Below are 17,761 nucleotides of genomic sequence, written 5' to 3' on the forward strand. Positions count from 1 at the left end.
AGAATATGTAATATCCATAAATATTCAAGGAATTTGCCGTGTACAAACTTAACATGATGAACAAGAAGGACATTTATGGTAACGCCTGACCAAAAATAACTTGTGGCTTGGCCACGCCTCCAATCTGATTGGCTGCCACCTCTACAATATGTTATTAAATGTCCTGAACTGTCATTCTGATTCCCATGTAAAATAGCCTTTTGAGGCCTAAAGTCTTACGGGGCATGGCCCTACCTAATTTCCACTTCTACTTTTGGGATGCCAACTTCCGTGTAATTCTGTACTGGATCTGTGCAGATACCCCAGATGTCATTCCAGCATGGTTGAAGATATAATCTTCCTCATGCATACCATCCCCACTGGCTGCTTTGGCACATTCCCCACATTCCCTACTTAAGGTTATACCAAAAACATTTTAGTAAAAACCGCTCTCAAGATCTGGAATCAGTTTAGACGTCGCTTTGGTTTGCAAACTTATTCATTAAGGGCCCCTCTACTTGGAAATCACGTTTTCCATCCATCCCTAGTAGATGGAGCCTTCTCCATTTGGTTCAACCTTGGCATCAAATCATTCACTGATTTGCATCGTTCTAACAACTCTCAGCTAAATTCCACCCTCCGAATAGTCATTTCTTTAGATATTTACAAGTGCGCAAGCTTTGTCCGTGACATGACATCTCAATTCCCCACTCTTCCTGTGGGCCCTCCCACTGACACATTTTGTTACACAATCCCCAACTGTAAAAGGTTTCTTATATTTCTTATAGCTATGATAAAATGTACTATTTTCACAATTCTTCATTCACAGCTATTAACACTTTATGGGACAGTATCTAGGTGATGAGTTTACTGATTTGAAAATAAAACTTGAAAATAAAAGAGAGCCGCACACTCTTGTAATTACCAACGTTTCGACAGCCAAGTTGTCTTCATCATTGTATAATCACAAACACTGCGGGATGACTCGTTTATATAGTGTCAAAAGACACAGGTGTCTGTAATCATGGGCAAGACTGGCCTAACATCATTGGTTAATTATCAAATATTAAAATGTCATACAAAGAACAGCATACAAAACAACAAATGGATAGCATACGATCATAAATTCATTTTCGACTACACAAGCTTACAAACAATTACAATGGCAAAGTCACAATAAAACGAGAGGCTGCCTGGATCTTTAACAACCCTTGCTCCCTTCTAGTTCCATATTTCCCATGGATCTTTAACTTCTGTTGAAATGGCCCTCTCCTCCTCATTTTGTGTGGATTAATGATGTCTTAAACTTTAGTAAATTTGAGAAGATAAAATATACGCTATGGGGTTCTTCTGACAAATTCTACACTGCAATTTCCCTCTGCTGTACAGTAAACTGCCTACCTAAGATTTGTATTTAATTTATCTACCTTTGTGAGTGTTTAATATTACCCTGACTTCTAATTTTCTATTTATTTGGATTCCTAGCCATGTTTGTTTGTGCACTTTGTTGTTTCTAATGTACAGTATGTTCTGTTATGAAAGTAATACTTAAGTATTTTATATTTTTGTATGGGCATTCAGTTGAAGTCGGAAGTTTACATACACCCTAGCCAAATACATTTAAACTCAGTTTTTCACAATTCTGGACATTTAATCCAAGTAAAAATTCCCTGTTTTAGGTCAGTTAGGATCACTACTTTATTTTAAGGATGTGAAATGTCAGAATAATAGTAGAGAGAATGATTTATTTCATATTTTATTTCTTTCATCACATTCCCAGTCGGTCAGAAGTTGACATACTTTCAATTAGTATGTGGTAGCATTGCCTTTAAATTGTTTAACTTGGGTCAAACGTTTTGGGTAGCATTCCACAAGTTGGGTGAATTTTGGCCCATTCCTCCTGACAGAGCTGGTGTAACTGAGTCAGGTTTGTAGGCCTCTTTGCTCGCACACGCTTTTTCAGTTCTGCCCACACATCTTCTACTGGATTGAGGTCAGGGTTTTGTGATGGCCACTCCAATACCTTGACTTTGTTGTCCTTAAGCCATTTTGCCACGACTTTGGAAGTATGCTTGGGGTCATTGTCCATTTGGAAGACCCATTTGCGACTAAGCTTTGACCTCCTGACTGATGTGTGAGATGTTGCTTCAATATATCCACATAATTTTGCATCCTCATGATGCCATCTATTTTGTGAAGTGTACCAGTCCCTCATGCAGCAAAGCACCCCCACAACATGATGCTGCCACCCCCGTGTTTCACGGTTTGGATGGTGTTCTTCGGCTTGCAAGCCTCCCCCTTTTCCCTCCAAACATAATGATGGTCATTATGACCAAACAGTTTTATTTTTGTTTCATCAGACCAGAAGACAATTCTCAACAAAAAAAATATATTTGTCCCCATGTGCAGTTGCAAACCATAGCCTGGCTTTTTTATGGCGGCTTTGGAGCAGTGGCTTCTTCCTTGCTGAGCGGCCTTTCAAGTTATGTCGATATAGGACATTTACTGAGGATGTAGATACCTTTGTACCTGTTTCCTCCAGCATCTTCACAAGGTCCTTTGTTGTTGTTCTGGGATTGATTTGCACTTTTCACACCAAAGTATGTTCATCTCTAGGAGACAGAACGTGTCTCCTTCCTGAGCGGTATGACTGCTGCTTGGTCCCATGGTGTTTATACTTGTGTACTATTGTTTGTACAGATGAACGTAGTACCTTCAGGCGTTTGGAAATTGCTCCCAAGAATGAATCAGACTTGTGGAGGTCTACAATTATTTTCCTGAGGTCTCAGCTGATTTCGTTTGATTTTCCCATGATGTCAAGCAAAGAGGCACTGAGTTGGAATGTAGGCCTTGAAATACATCCACAGGTACACCTCCAATTGACTCAGATTGTTGTTTTTTTTGCTGAGTTTAGTACCCGTAAAACACCAGTCTCAATGTCAACATTGAAGAGGCAACTCTGGGATGCTGGCCTTCTAGGCAGAGTTCCTCTGTCCAGTGTCTGTGTTCTTTTCCCCCATCTTAATATTTTATTGGTCAGTCTGAGATATGGCTTTTTCTTTGCAACTCTGACCTAGAAGGCCAGCATCCCGGAGTCGCCTCTTCACTCGAGACTGGTGTTTTGTGGGTACTAGTTAATGAAACTGCTAGTTGGGGAATTGTGAGGCATCTGTTTCTCAAACTAGACACACTAACGTACCTTGCTCAGTTGTGCACCGGGGATGTGACAAATGTAGAACACTACACTAATGTAGAACTATCTTGTGCGTTTTGTATGTTCAGTGTGCAGTGGAGACCATGGCAGTTTGTCATAACACCCATGTACGTGCACAAATATATACAGTATATATTTACACTATAAACAGAAATGCAAGGGGGGGGGGGGGGGATAAAATGTATTTGTGTTTTCATCCATATTTCAGGATGAACAGTAACAGACAAAACAAATACAGTAGAAGATAATCAAATAGGCTTGTTACTATTAAGAAAAAAAACAATTAGGGTGCATCCTGTCTCCTATTTGTGTCTGGCCACAGCACCGCATCAACATCACAAGCAATGTTCTCTCTGGCTAAACAGCGGGGGAAGTAGCGTCTGGAGTGGCTTATCCAACCCTGGCATGACCCCTCGTCTATGTCACCACAGGCCTCCTCCATCGCCTGGGATAGTGGTATGCATTGGTGGGGTTGGCGATCATATACTTTTTAATGCCACGCCGAAAATAACTATCCTACTGGGTTTAGAAATGGAGAATATAGTAGCAGGTTGAGCATCAAAACTTGCAGATGGCCAATGAACCATTTTCAGACCAGAGCAGCCCGGTGGAAACTTACGTTGTCCCAGATGACAACAAACCTGGACTGCTCTGGTCCATTCCGCTGGTCATTGGGAATGAGGATATTATGCAGGGTGTCAAGGAAGGTGATAATGTGGGCAGTTTGTAAGGACCAAGAGTGACATGATTATGAAGGACACCATTCTGACTAATGGCTGCACACATTGTGATGTTGCCACCACGCTGTCCATGGACATTGACAATGGCACGTTGACTATGAGGTTTCTTCCCCTGCGTCTTGTTTTGGCTAGGTTAAAGCTGACATCAACGTAGACAAAATCATGATGCTCTGCAGCAACATCTAGTTCCATAACTCTCTGAAACAGACAAGACTATTAATTGTATGACAGTATGAATAGACAGAGCAGTCAATATGTAGCACAATAAACTGGAATACTATACCAATGACAGGATAGTATATCTTAATTGTACGTATTCATAGCGCAGTTGTTTCACTCTGTCAGAATGTCGCTCAAATTGTACTCTGTAGAGCGGCTTCTTATGAATCGGATGGTGTTTCAGGAGACGGCCAAGTGAAGATAAACTCACCCTATTTATGTTACTGAATGTTGTGTAGTCGGTGATGACGTGGTGATGCAGTTGTCGTAAACGTATGCTGTTGTTTGAAGTGAACATATTCACTATGTGTTGTTCCAGCTCTGCTGTGAACAGCCGGTTTCTTCCTCCATTGAAGGGTCGTCTAACAATTCTGCTAAAACATGATGTGAATGGTTAGGGTGCAAGATTTTTCAATATGAAATGTTACTGTAGTGCTGCAAGTACAGTACATTGGTATAGAGGTTAGGTTTACTTACCTGTCCTCATTTCGAAATGTCAGGATGACACTTGCTGCAGTGTAGCGACTCAAGTTAGGCTGGACCCTCTGCCCAGCCTCCCTAAAACTCAAACCATGGTTGACCTCCACAGCTCCTGGTTGGTCCTCTCCACCTGTCCGTTAGACTGAGGCAGGTACCCCGATGTGAGGTTGACCGTGGCCCCCAGCTTTTCCATAAAGGTTTTCCAGAACCGCGAGGTGAAGGCCATAGTGCTGGAATAGTGCCTCAGCAACCTGGAGAGCGGAAGGTAGACCAGAGAGGGGTATAAAACGGCAGGATTTAGAAAAAACAACCAGAATAGTGGTAATACCATCAGAAACGGGGAGATTTCCATTACAAAGTCTATGGACAGATGGATTGAGTACATGCTGAACAAGAGTTGACAGTGGGGGACGTCCTGCGCCAAGGTGGGCCACCAGTATTTATTGGCGAGGGATTGGATGGTGTGGTGATTCCTGGGTGTCCAGCAGTGAGTGATGTGTGTGCCCAGGTCAACAGCCAATCTCTCACCCCCGTGGGGACGTAGATGCTCTCCAGAGGGCAGGTGGCTGGAGCTGGTTCCCTCTCCAGAGCCTGGGGGATGTCCACATCTACATCCCAAAACATGGGGCCAATGATATGGGAGGACCGATTGATGGGCAGGAGGACACTCACAGGACCTCCACTGATGTGGAACCACAGGGTGCGGGAAATAAGGTCCTCCGGCATCCTGGTCCCCAGGCGGTAATTCTCATCTTTGACCGGGAGATGGTGGGGTTACAAAGTTGGAGCCACGGAAGGCCGAGGATGAGTTTGTGTACGGGAGTGGTGATGAGGAAGGAAAGTCTTTCCTGGTGCTTGGGTCCCACGGTGAGGGTGAGTGGTGCTGTGACGTTCATAATTGTGCCGGATCCCAACGGTTGAATATCCAGGGCTTGGACAGGAAAAGGAGAGAGGGTATGAGGTTTAGTTCAGGGAGGAGGCGAGGGCCAGACTGATAAAGTTCCCTGCGAGTCCACTAGAGCTGAAGAGACAACATTTGAGGGATAGTCATCCAGTGAAATGGGAACCAGAAAGGGTTTGGTGGAAAACGATGACAATGGAATATTCACGCCTACTCTGTGAGACCGAAGGTCACAGGGCCGCCCCTCTGCTCTAGTGGACCCCTGAATCTGGTGCCTCTTCTGGCCGCAATAGGAACAGAGCCCTAGATGTCTCTGGCAACATCACGGAGAAGTGTGTGGCCCCTACCGCCATGGGTTCAGACTCTGCCTCAGGAGAGCCAAATGAGTGAGGTAAGTGGCGAGGTGGACACCGGCGCTCCCGAAGAAGGTTATCCAGATGGATGGCCATCGCGATGAGAGCGTCCAAGGATATGTTGTCATCCCGACATGCGAATTCCGTCTGGACCTCTTCGCGCAGTCGAGTGCGAAACGCAAGCTCATTCCATCCACTGGAAGCTGCTACAGTCCGAAAGGTGACGGCGTACTCCACAGTGGTCTGGGCACCCTGCTGGAGTTGGAAAAGTAGCTCGCCTCCCTTTCTTCCCTCTCGAGGATGGGCAAAGACCACACTGAACAGAGCCATGAACCTTTCATAGGAACCCAGCTCCTCCTCTCTTCCAGATGGCCGTAGCCCACACCAATACCCATCCGGTCAGCAGAGAAATGACCGTGGCAACCTTGGACCTCTGAGTGGTGAGGGCTCCCTCCTGATGGGCAAAATAGAGGGAGCACTGGAGTAGGAAACCACAGTATTTAAATGGAGTGCTGTCATACTTCTCTGGAAGGGACAGTTGGGCATCTTTGACCTGGGTGGATGACTGGGTAGGCTGGGGGACTGGCTCACTGTGACAACCCATGGTAGGAGGCCCTCCGTCAGAGGTATGGAGAACCTCGCTGGTGGTGTCGAGGCGGAGAAGAACACGCAGGACTTCCTTCATAGTCATAACCAGTAGAGCCAGCTGGTCGTCGTGGTGGTGTTGGTGGAGTAGATTACCCTGTTCCTTGACCGTCTGGAAGATGGCGTAATCTTCTGAGGCAGTATTCTGTAACATATAGCGAGACAGGAGCAGAAGGTGAGTTTAATCATTTAAAAAAACATGAAGAAAATGCAAAACAGGAGATTTGTACTGAACGCAACCAAAACCAATATTGCCTGATGACTGAGGCTACAGAGGGCTATATGAAGTGAGAGTAATCAGGGTGGTGATGAAGTCCAGGTGTGCTTAACGATGGGGAGCAGGTGTGCGCAATATGGGTTACCAGGACCGGTGGTTAGGAGACTGCCGATGTCGAGCAGGGAGCAGGAGTAGGCATGACATCTGTCTCCCTGAAAAGTAGGTTTCAGTCAAGTGTAAACTTGAAACAAGCATTATAAAGTCATAACTACAAAACCACAGGCTTTTATATGTGGATGTCTAAAGTCAATAAAAAGGAGCAGGCTTGTTTTGTGTTAAGTCGGTACACCAGATTCTTAGATCATACAGCAAATACACTGAGAATACAAAACATGCTGCTCTTTCCATGATATAGACTGACCAGGTGAAAGCTATGATCCCTTATTGATGTCACCTGTTAAATCCACTTCAATCAGTGTGGATGAAGGGGAGGAGACATATTAAGGAAGGATTTTTAAGCCTTGAGACAATTGGGACATGGATTGTGTATGTGCCATTCAGGGGGTGAATGGGCAAGACAAAAGATTTATGTGCCTTTGAACAGGGTACGATAGTAGGTGCCAGGCGCAGCAGTTTGAGTGCGTCAAGAACTGCAATGGTGGTGGGTTTTTCACACTTAACTGTTTCCCGTGTGTATCAATAATTGCCCACCACCCAAAGGCTATCCAGACAGTTTGACAAGATGTTGGAAACGTGAGGATTTGTTTGAAACTGCTAGTGAGTCGGGTGCAGATAATAGTACAGAAATTGAGATTGGGTTGGTTACAGTGGCAAAGAAAACAGGAAATGAGAAGTAAAGCTATGTTGAAAAATAGGAAACCACTAGACTCATTTTTAGTTGGAGTCAGGGTTTTGGATCAATGCTACTTGGGAAATAATTTGAACGTCCACAGGAAAATCTGGAATGTGTTGGAGGAAAGTGAGAGTCACGCAAAGTGGTCTTATTTAGATTTTTTGTGTGTCTGTGGAGCAGAAGAATCGTGTTTTAAGGTTCAAAAAGATATCGGAGTGGAATGTTTCCTGCATGGATTTTCATAGCAGGGCGCCTATCAAGGGTGTTATTTATGGGGTGGCGGAAGAAATAAAGGCAGAGGATATAACTGAAAACATTGATGGAGTGGTTGGTGTACGTCGACTGACCTGTATGGTGGACAGAGAAAATAAATTCACTTCATCCATGCTACTGTTCTCTTATGAAGAGTCCCTCCCTTCTCATATGAAGTCAGGATTCATGAGATACCCTGTAAGTGCTTTTGTGTACAAGCCCCTTCAGTGTCATAAATGTAAAAGATTTGGTCATGTGTCAAGTGTGTGCAGAAGGGAAGGATGTCGCATGCCAGATGAAGTGAAATGCTGTAACTGTGGAGGTGAACATGCGCCTGAATTCTTACAGTGCCATGTGAGGGAGAATGAGGTGGCAAGGGTAACGAGTGTCCAACTTGTCTCCTATCTGGAGGCAGTGAGACGATTGGAAGGAACGAGTGGCGGGGAAGAAGCAATGGTTGTAGAACCACCACGACCAGTGAAGGTTTCTTCCCAACCGAGTGCTAGTGATATGTTGCATGTTAAAAAGTTGGACATTGTATTATTTATTGCAATGGTCATAAACTTCTCCGCTTGTGCTGTACAGTTTAAGAAAATTGGAATCATTGTGAATGCCGCTGAACGTTTTTTAGGGGTATTCGTAATTTCACAGCCGAGGCCGTGCAAGAAATCCTGTCGGTGAATGTACCCCCATCACAGGCCCCTGAGCCTGTGTAGAGATGCATTTTGGAGTGAACTGTGATTGAAGAAGTGTGATGGGTTTTCTTAATTGACATGTTTTATTTTGTATGATGACGTTTCCCCCCTTTCCCGAAATGTTTATATTTTTTGATCCAATACCCTGTCCATCTGGAGACGGTAATGCACCATTAACATTGGATGCCAACCGCCGTTAAACCCCATCGAAGAAGAAGTCAACATGGACCAGCATCCCTGTGGAACACTTGACAGCTTGTTGAGGCCAGGCCCCAAAGAATTGAGGCTGTTCTGAGCGCAAAGGGGGGTGCAACTCAATATTAGGAAGGTGGTCCTATTTTTTTGTACTCTCAGTGTATATTTACAAGACAAAATTATCAATAAATTGACAGAAAACCCACACAGGGTTGTCTTTTTAGTTGGTGATGTCACGTTCTGACCTTAGTTCCTTTGTTTTTGTCTTTGTTTTAGTATGGTCAGGGCGTGAGTTGGGGTGGGCAGTCTGTGTTTGTTTTTCTATGTTGGTTTTTGAGTTCGGCCTAGTATGGTTCTCAATCAGAGGCAGCTGTCAATTGTTGTCCCTGATTGAGAATCATACTTAGGTAGCCTGGGTTTCACTTTTGGTTTGTGGGTGTTTGTCTTCCGTGTCAGTGTTTGTCACCACACGGGACTGTTTCGTTCATTTTCACGTTTATTGTTTTGTATTTCGTAGTGTTCAGTTTATGTTTTAAAATAAACATTGTGGACACTTACCACGCTGCAAATTGGTCCTCTTATCCTTCTCGCTTCTCCTCCTCAGAAGAGGATGACGAGATCCCTTACAGGTGATTGGTCATTTGACTTGAGAACCTGTCTGGAAAGTGAGTTTGGGGAAGGCAAAGCATATTAAGAAAGGATAGGGTGTGGGGAAAAGTGTATTTGAACCTCAACCCTCCGCTCTGCTGGATACCAGAGAGCATGTGATAGGGATGACCCGCTCTGCCTCTCCCAAAACGGTGCATTTATCCCCAATGGCATACTGGACACCCACACAGAGTGGAGGGGCCCATGAGCTCAGGGGGCCCATGTGTATTTTTTTTCCAGAAATTGTTTTGACAGTAACCCTCCAAGTCATTCATTAACCTTTTTAAATTCCATATGTACTAGGAAGCTAAGTGTTAATTTCTTGGGCTTCAGAAATGTGACCTTAAAAGTGCCTCAGGTCTTGAAAAAGAACACCTTTAACTGATTGAAAGTATCATGGGATATCGGTGAACAAATACCATGGTCAAGGCCATGATGGCACCAGTGCAATGAGTGGAGCTTACTCAGGTGTTCAAAAGTGCACATCAGACAGAGCCTAATTCTTCTCAGCTGTAGTACTGTAGAGTTTCAGTTAAGAAAATGATCTCTCCGCAGAAGCGACAGTTACAGAGTGGTAAAAAAACGCTTGATTGCCGTGGCAACATCGGGAAAACTGGGCAGAAGTCGTGCTTCAAATACAGCAGTTCTGCAACATCTTTAACATCTCATTCTCCTTAATTGCCAACCTCAACACATTACGGGAAGAGATTAACTGTATAGGAAGCTCTGGCGACAGGTCGTCTGGATAATTCTGTTAATTTGTGTGCTTGTTTTTTTTCGCTGATCTTAACTTTTTTTGTACATAATGTTTCTGCCATCTTTTCCTATTACCGAAAAGAGCTTCTCGACATCAGAACAGCGATCACTAACCTTTGGATTAAGATTTCTACTTCAATTGGTTGGCGGTGTCGGACATACTGCTTACCCCCTCCTAGGCCCTAATCACCTACACTCAGAAGAGAAAGAGAAGGCAGACATGCAGGCACACTGATGAAACTGGCAGCGAATGTATACTCACTAGAGAAAAACTGCATGAGTTCCATTCGAGACTATCCTATCAACGGACCTGAAGAACTGTAATATCCTATGTTTCTAGTAAACCTGGCTGAATAAGGACATGAATAATATTCTAGCTGGTTTTGATATGCATCAGTAGGACAGAACAGCAGCATCGGTTAAGCTCAAGGGGGAGGTGTGTCTCTACTTAGCTAAGAACAGCTGTTGTGTGATCTCTAATATTAAGGAAGTCTTGAGGTTCTACTCACCTGAGTTAGAATACCTCATGACAAACTGTAGACCACACTATTTACCAACAGTTTTCATCTATATTTTTCGTAGCTGTCTATTTACCACCACAAACCAATGCTGGCACTAAGACTACACTCAACGAGCTGTATAGGGCCATAAGCAAACAAGAAAATGCTCATCCAGAGGCGACGCTCCTAGTGGCCAGTGATTTTAATGCAGGAAAATTGAGATACGCCTTACCTCATTTCTACCAGCATATCAACTGTGCAACTAGAGGAAAAAAACTCTAGATCACCTTTACTCCACACAAAGAGATGCCTGCAAAGCTCTCCTTTGCCCTCAATTTGGCAAATCTAACCGTAACTCTATGCTCCTGATTCCTGCTTACAAACAAAAACTCAAACAGGAAGCACCAGTGGACTACGTAGGTTCTACAGATGCCAAGCTACAGGACTGTTTCGCCAGCACAGACTGGAATCTGTTCCATGACTCATCTGATGGCACTGAGGAGTTTACCACATCAGTCACCGGCTTCATTAATAAGTGCATCGATGACGTCGTCACCCACAGTGACTGTACGTACATATCCCAACCAGAAACCATGGATTACAGGCAACATCTGTACTGAGCTAAAGGCTAGAGCTGCTGCTTTCAAGAAGTCTCAATCCAACATATCCGCTGATGTCTCACTTCTGCATCTGCGGTGAAAGGTGCCAGAGCTAGAGCGGTGTTTGTCAGACCATGAGACAATCCCGGAAATTGGTGTTCTTACAAAATCATCTGTAGTGTCCAAACGGTTTGGCCTATTAACTATTATGACCCCTCTATGTAAAGGTGAGACTGTCACAAACAGGTACATATCAGTTGTTTAGGACATCTACAGGCCTGAAAAGACTAGTTTGAAAGTACCCTGGTACCAGTTGAAAAGATTAATCGTATGTATGGAGACAAGAGCAAAAAGAAGGGGTTAAATACATGTTAAAAAAATGTATGGTTTCCTGATCTTTCTTATATCTCTCAGATATAGGACAGAGACTTCAGAACAAACTTCCTTTAGATTTTTTTTGTGGGGGGACTATCTGTTGTTCCATGTAATGAATCGTTATTCAATGCGTTTTTATGGGCTAATAGCAGTAAGGACAAATTTAAAATGTTCATCAAATATTTTTTTTATATATTTGTTCATACTTCAAGGGGTCTTAAGATTCTAAATAAAATAGCTAGATGATCCTTGATATGACCTTAAAACTATTCCATAGAGCTTAGTAAAACCCCACCCTGGGTTTATACTGTTAAGGGTTTTAAACAGGTTAACATTCACAAGGCCACAGGGCCAGACGGACTACCAGGACTCAGAGTATGCGCTGACCAGCTGGCAAGTGTCTTCACTGACATTTTCAACCTCTCCCTGACCCAGTCTGTAATACCTACATTTCAAGCAGACCACCATAATCCCTGTGCCCAAGAATACCAAGGTATCATGTCTAAATGACTATCACCAGGTAGCACTCACATCTATAGCCATGACAGCATTATCCCAGACACCCTGGACCCACTCCAATTCGTGTACTGCTCCAACAGATCTACAGATGACGCAATTTCTATTGCACTCCACACTGCGCTTTCCCACTTGGACAAAAGGAACACCAAGGTGTGAAAGCTGTTCATTGACTACAGCGCAGCATTCAACATCATAGTGCCCTCCAAGCTCATCACTAAGCTAAGGACCCTGGGACTGAACACCTCCCTCTGCAATTGGATACCGGAGCTCCGAGGCATGAATCGAAATTGCTAAGCCTTTTACTTCGAAGCAGTGTGCCGATGCTTGTATCACTTTATTAGAAGCATGTGGTCAATGAGGTCTAAATATGAGTTTTCTCGAACAATCACCTGATTGTCTTCTTTTGGCAGAAGACAAAAAGGCTACCCTGAGCACGCACTACAGAGTGTGTGATAACATCTTTCATAATTTGGCTGTTCTAAATTATTTGGACCAGCAGGTGCCACTAGTGTACCCTGTGTTGAGCAAAGCCTTGAGTAATGAACCTATTTTTGACACTTTTGACTGGAAAAGCTCAATGCTTCCGGAAGCTTAGTTTCCCCATCACTACACCCATGATTGCGTGGCCACGCAGAACTCCAACACCATCATTAAGTTTGCAGACATGACAGTGGTAGGCCTGATCACAGATGATGATGAGACAGCCTATAGGGAGGTGGTCAGAGACCTGGTAATGTGGTGCCAGGACAGCAACCTCTCCCTCCATGTCAGCAAGACAAAGGAGCTGATCGGTGACTACAGGAAATGGAAGACCGAGCACGCCCCCATTCACATCAACAGGGCTGAAATGGAGTGGGTTGACAGCTTCAAGTTCCTCGGTGTTCACATCACTAAGGATCTATTATGGTCCAAACACACCAGCATTGTTGTGAAGAGGGCACAACAATGCCTCTTCCCCCTCAGTAGGCTGGAAAAGATTTGGCATGGGCTCACAGAATCTCAAAAAGTTATACAGCTGCGCCATTAAGAGCATCTTGACTGATTGCATCACCGCTTGGTATGGCAAATGCTTGGATTCCGACCGTAAGGTGCTACAGAGGGTAATGCGTATGGCCTAGTACATCACTGGGGCTGAACTCCCTGCCATCCAGGACCTCTATACCAGGCGGTGTCAGAGGAAGGCTCTACAAGCCACCCAAGTCATTCTCTCTGCTACCTCATGGCAAGCGGTACCAATGCACCAAGACTAGAACCAACAGGACCCTGAACAGCTTCTAAACCCAAACCTAAGACTGTGAATTAGTTATACATGGTTACCACTTCCGGTGTACACAGTGAAAACGTTCCTGCTTCTTTATGGAACCATACTCTTCCAAAATGTTTTTAAAGACAGACACAGAGATCGGCCCGTAAATGGAGGCAGCTGAGGTCTGAATCCTGTGAGGGTGAAATACAGTCATTTGACAAACCTGTTGGGGAATGCTTGGCGAGTTAGCTGCTTAGCCTAGCTACCTTGAACGGCAATAACAGAAACACTTAACCGCTAAAACATATGGACTCCTGTAGAAATCTACGCTGTGGTGAGAAAATACAAATTTATCAAAGAAAGAACGTGCCAATAGCATGGTTAATCTCATGACAGAGATAAGGAGCCTAGGTACAAAGATGGGAAGAAATGATGGGTGAAATGAAGCTGAGTACTGAAAAAGGAATAAATAAAAAGTTGACAGTTTACGTGTATCTTTATAGAAAGACATCTGGGATTATCATACAGCTTTGCTGACTCACCTGGAGAATAATAACAAGCAGCTACAAGATCAAGATTGGACATCTGGAGACCCGTGTAGAATCCCTAGAATCTGGGAAAATAGGTGCAGCCAAAACAATAAGTTCGACCCAGACGTGTCTATCATAGTGGCAGGACTGCCAGCCAATGAAAACATTAACCTAATCTCCAAAGTGAACCAGCTGATATCGCTAGGCCTAGGCTGCAAAACAGAGGTGATTGCAGTTGAGAAGATGAGGGAGAGAGGTAAAAGTCCCGGAGTCGTGAAGGTTGAGTGTCAGTCCGTGGAGGAGAAAGTGGCCCTGTTACGGGAAAAACAAAAGCTGCGAGGCTACCCTGATCATGACAAAGTCTTCCTTCGATCAGCCAAGTCCCACACCGATTGCCTTATTGAATTGAACGTCAAGACGCTGCTAAGAGAAATCCCAGGAGGAAAGGACTATTTCATCACGGGAAGCGGACATGTCATGAAACAAGACCAACCAGAGGGACAACGCGAACAAGGACATGGGGTGGACAGACCTATTACATACTGAGGGGCTTCCCATCCCCTACGAGATTTGTTTTCAATACATCATTGGAATGTTAACGGATGGACTACCTTGACAGCAGTCGCACCATTGGAAGACATAGCTTGGACTGTAGCCTACAAAAGCATATTCCTGCTCTTTTCCCGCGATCCATCAAACAGATTTGGTGTGTCAAAGTGGTCTATGACTTGTGGTCAGACTCGGTCAGGTGGAACAAACTTAACAAACATCCTTTCTGAATTTAAAAGTAATCCTCGAAGTAGTCATCTAGCTTTTTTTAAAGTATCTGTAATCTGATTACAATATTTTTGCTGGTAACGTAACAGATTACAGTTGCCTTTTTTTTGCAATCCCTTACATGTATCAGATTACATGTAATCCTTTACTACCCAAACCTGCCCCCTATACAGAGGTTGAAGAATACAGATGTTCTGACTTAATTGGAGAAAAAGTACACTTCCTGATCATTCTCTTATATTTATGATATTTTATGTTGGCCATGAACTTTCTCAACCAGGTATTATTGTGATCACTTAGGGTCAAAGATACACACCCCGTATAGGCCTAAATGTAAGAAAATAAATGTGCCAAATTACTTTCTATGTTCTGAAATAGCATGTAAAGCTCTGGGGGAACGCATCAAAACTCTGCAAAGATGTCAAGAAACAACATTTGATTTAGATGTGTGGTGTGAAACATTTTGTGACATCATATATTCTGAAATGGGAAAAAATTACGTGAGAAAAGAATACAGCCACAAATCCAGGAAAGTTTACAAGCCAAATAAGCATTTTTGGAATGATGAGTTAAGAGACGAATGCGCAAGGCTGAGTACTTATTTTCACAATGTAAAGATAGGAATACAAGAGAATGTTTTAGGAAGGAATTTAAGAAAAAACACAGCATGTGTTGATACAAGGCTGCGCATATTCAAACAGAGATATCAGAGAGGGCAGTTATTACACCTTGAGGAGGTACAGACAAGAAATCCTTAACAATTTTGGAGCCAAATAAACAAGTTAGGACCAAAACGACATAAAAAAAATTCCAGTGGAAGTCAGGGAAGAGCAGGTGGGGGGGGGGGGGGGGCTGAACTCTGATTTTACACAAGTACTTTGTTCTCAGGTAATGAAACTGTGGCATATTTCGAGAAGGAATTTTATGAAGACATATGTTCCCTGAAAACTAACCTGGAAACACAATGTTAGAACCCTCTTTTTATATGTAAACCGTTCTTAATTGAGGAGCTGTCTGTGGCAGAAGTCAAGAAGGTGATTGACGCTACAAAAATGGGAAAGCATTTGGCATTGAAATAAAATCCCCTAAATGAATTGGTGTCCTATATGATTTGCTCCAAATTCGTTTTTATCACTGTATACTGCCATCCCCAAATGAACCGAGATTTTCACTGAACTACAGAGGCATAAGTTTATTAAGTACGGTCTATAATTTATATTCATCCATCCTCAACAGTAGGCTACCTTTATGGAGGATCAAAACATTCTGGTAGAAGAACAAAATGGTTTTGGTAAATCCAGAGCCTGTATAGATCATATCTTCTGCACAATAATCAGAAATAGATTACAGGAAGAGAAGCCTACTTTTGCATGTTTCATTGATTTCCATTTTGTAAATAGGGATCTTTTAGCATATAGTTTATTAAAGATGGGTTGATGTGGTCGTCTTATCAATCCAGTCTCTTTACAAAGTACCAATTACTTGAGTGCGTGTTAATGAATATCTCACAGTTTGGTTTCCCACAGCCTCTCGTGTAAAACAAGGGGTAGATGTGACAGTACCCGCTTCCGACGTGCGGCTCCAGCCACAGGACAACACCAGCCATGGGGATGGCCCTTGGGCGAGGAGCAGGCTGGTCCGGGCGGCGAAGGTGAAAATCTCAGATGATGTTGGGATCTAGAATGTCGCCCACTGGAACTCAACACCGGACCATACCCCTCCCAATCCACCAGGTACTGGAGCCGACACCCATGATGTCGGGAGTCCAGGAGGGATCTGATAGCACAGGGGCTTCTCTCAATGTCCAGGGGAGGCGTACGGGTGTCGTGGGGGACGGCATCAGCCAGGGGATCAGGAACCACCGGCCTGAGGAGGGAAACATGAAAGAGGTAAGATCCGGTAGTTAGTGGGGAGCTGTAGTCTATATATGTTACCTCGTTGACCCTCCAGAGGACCTTGAAAGGCCCCACAAACAGGGGGCTGAGCTTCTTACATGCTCCATCTGGCGGCGGACTGTGTGCTGGAGACTCACGTGGGCGTCGTTCCAAACCTCCTCTGTATGCCTGAATCACTCGTCCACCGCAGGAGCAACGGTCTGGCTCAATGAATTCTGGGCATTTTCGCCCAGGAAAGGAATTGGGTCCACTTCCCCTACCGCTCCTGGCAGTGGAACTTTCCCAGCTCCTGGTTCATCCTCTCCACCTGCCTGTTAGACTGAGGCCGGCACCCGGAAGTGAGGCTGACCGTGACCCCCAGCTTCTCCAAGAAGGCTTTCCATACCCGTGACGTGAATTGGGGGAAACGGTTGGAGACGATGTCCTCTGGAAGGCCATAGTGTCGGAAGACCTGCTGGAACAGTGCCTCAATGACCTGGAGAGCGGTATGGTGACCAGAGAGAGAGATAAAATGGCAGGATTTCAATTGACATATCGTGAGACGTCATGTGCCAAGGTGGGCCACCAGTACTACGAGGAGATGGATGAAATAGTGTGGGTAATACCTGGGTATCCAGCGGCGGGGGATGTGTGCGCCTAGGTCAACAGCCGATCCCTCACCTCTGTGGAGATGTAGATGCGCTCAGGAGGACAGCTTTCAGGTGTGGTTTCCCTCTCCAGAGCCTTGAGGATGTCCACATCTATGTCCCAAAACGTGGGGCCAATGTTATGGGACGACGTAATGGCGGGCTGGAGGGCAATCACAGGACTCTCAACCAATGTAGAACCACAAGGTAAGGGAAAACAGGTATTCCAACGGGAAAGAAAGGCTTTCTTGGTACAAGGGTCCCACAGTGAAGGTGTGGTGCTGTGATGTGCGTGATAGTGCCGGTTACCAACGGTCGTTTATCCAAGGCTTGGACAGGGAAAGGAGAGGACAGCGGGTACGTGGTGATGTTCAGGGAGGAAACGGGGCCTGGTCGATAAAATTCCCCTCAGAACCAGAGTCCACTTGAGCCGTAGAAACAACACCTGATGGGCAGCCAACCAGTGAAATGGAAACCAGGAAGGGTTTCTTGGAAAACGATGAAGAAGGAATACTAACGCCTACGCTGGGAGACGGATGATCATGGG

General features: G+C 44.5%; 1 long non-coding RNA gene across 1 annotated transcript; it reads right to left on the minus strand.

Annotated features, from left to right (window-relative positions):
- Positions 1-3,039: 3,039 nt before the first annotated feature.
- LOC118945800 lies at positions 3,040-7,075 on the minus strand. The gene is made up of 3 exons (XR_005040922.1): positions 4,630-7,075; positions 4,364-4,523; positions 3,040-4,131 (listed from the first exon to the last, which is right to left on the minus strand). It is a non-coding gene; the product is annotated as an uncharacterized LOC118945800 (long non-coding RNA).
- Positions 7,076-17,761: the final 10,686 nt, after the last annotated feature.

The sequence above is a fragment of the Oncorhynchus mykiss genome, chromosome 30 (genome assembly GCF_013265735.2).
Source record: "Oncorhynchus mykiss isolate Arlee chromosome 30, USDA_OmykA_1.1, whole genome shotgun sequence".
Taxonomy (NCBI): Eukaryota; Metazoa; Chordata; class Actinopteri; order Salmoniformes; family Salmonidae; genus Oncorhynchus; species Oncorhynchus mykiss.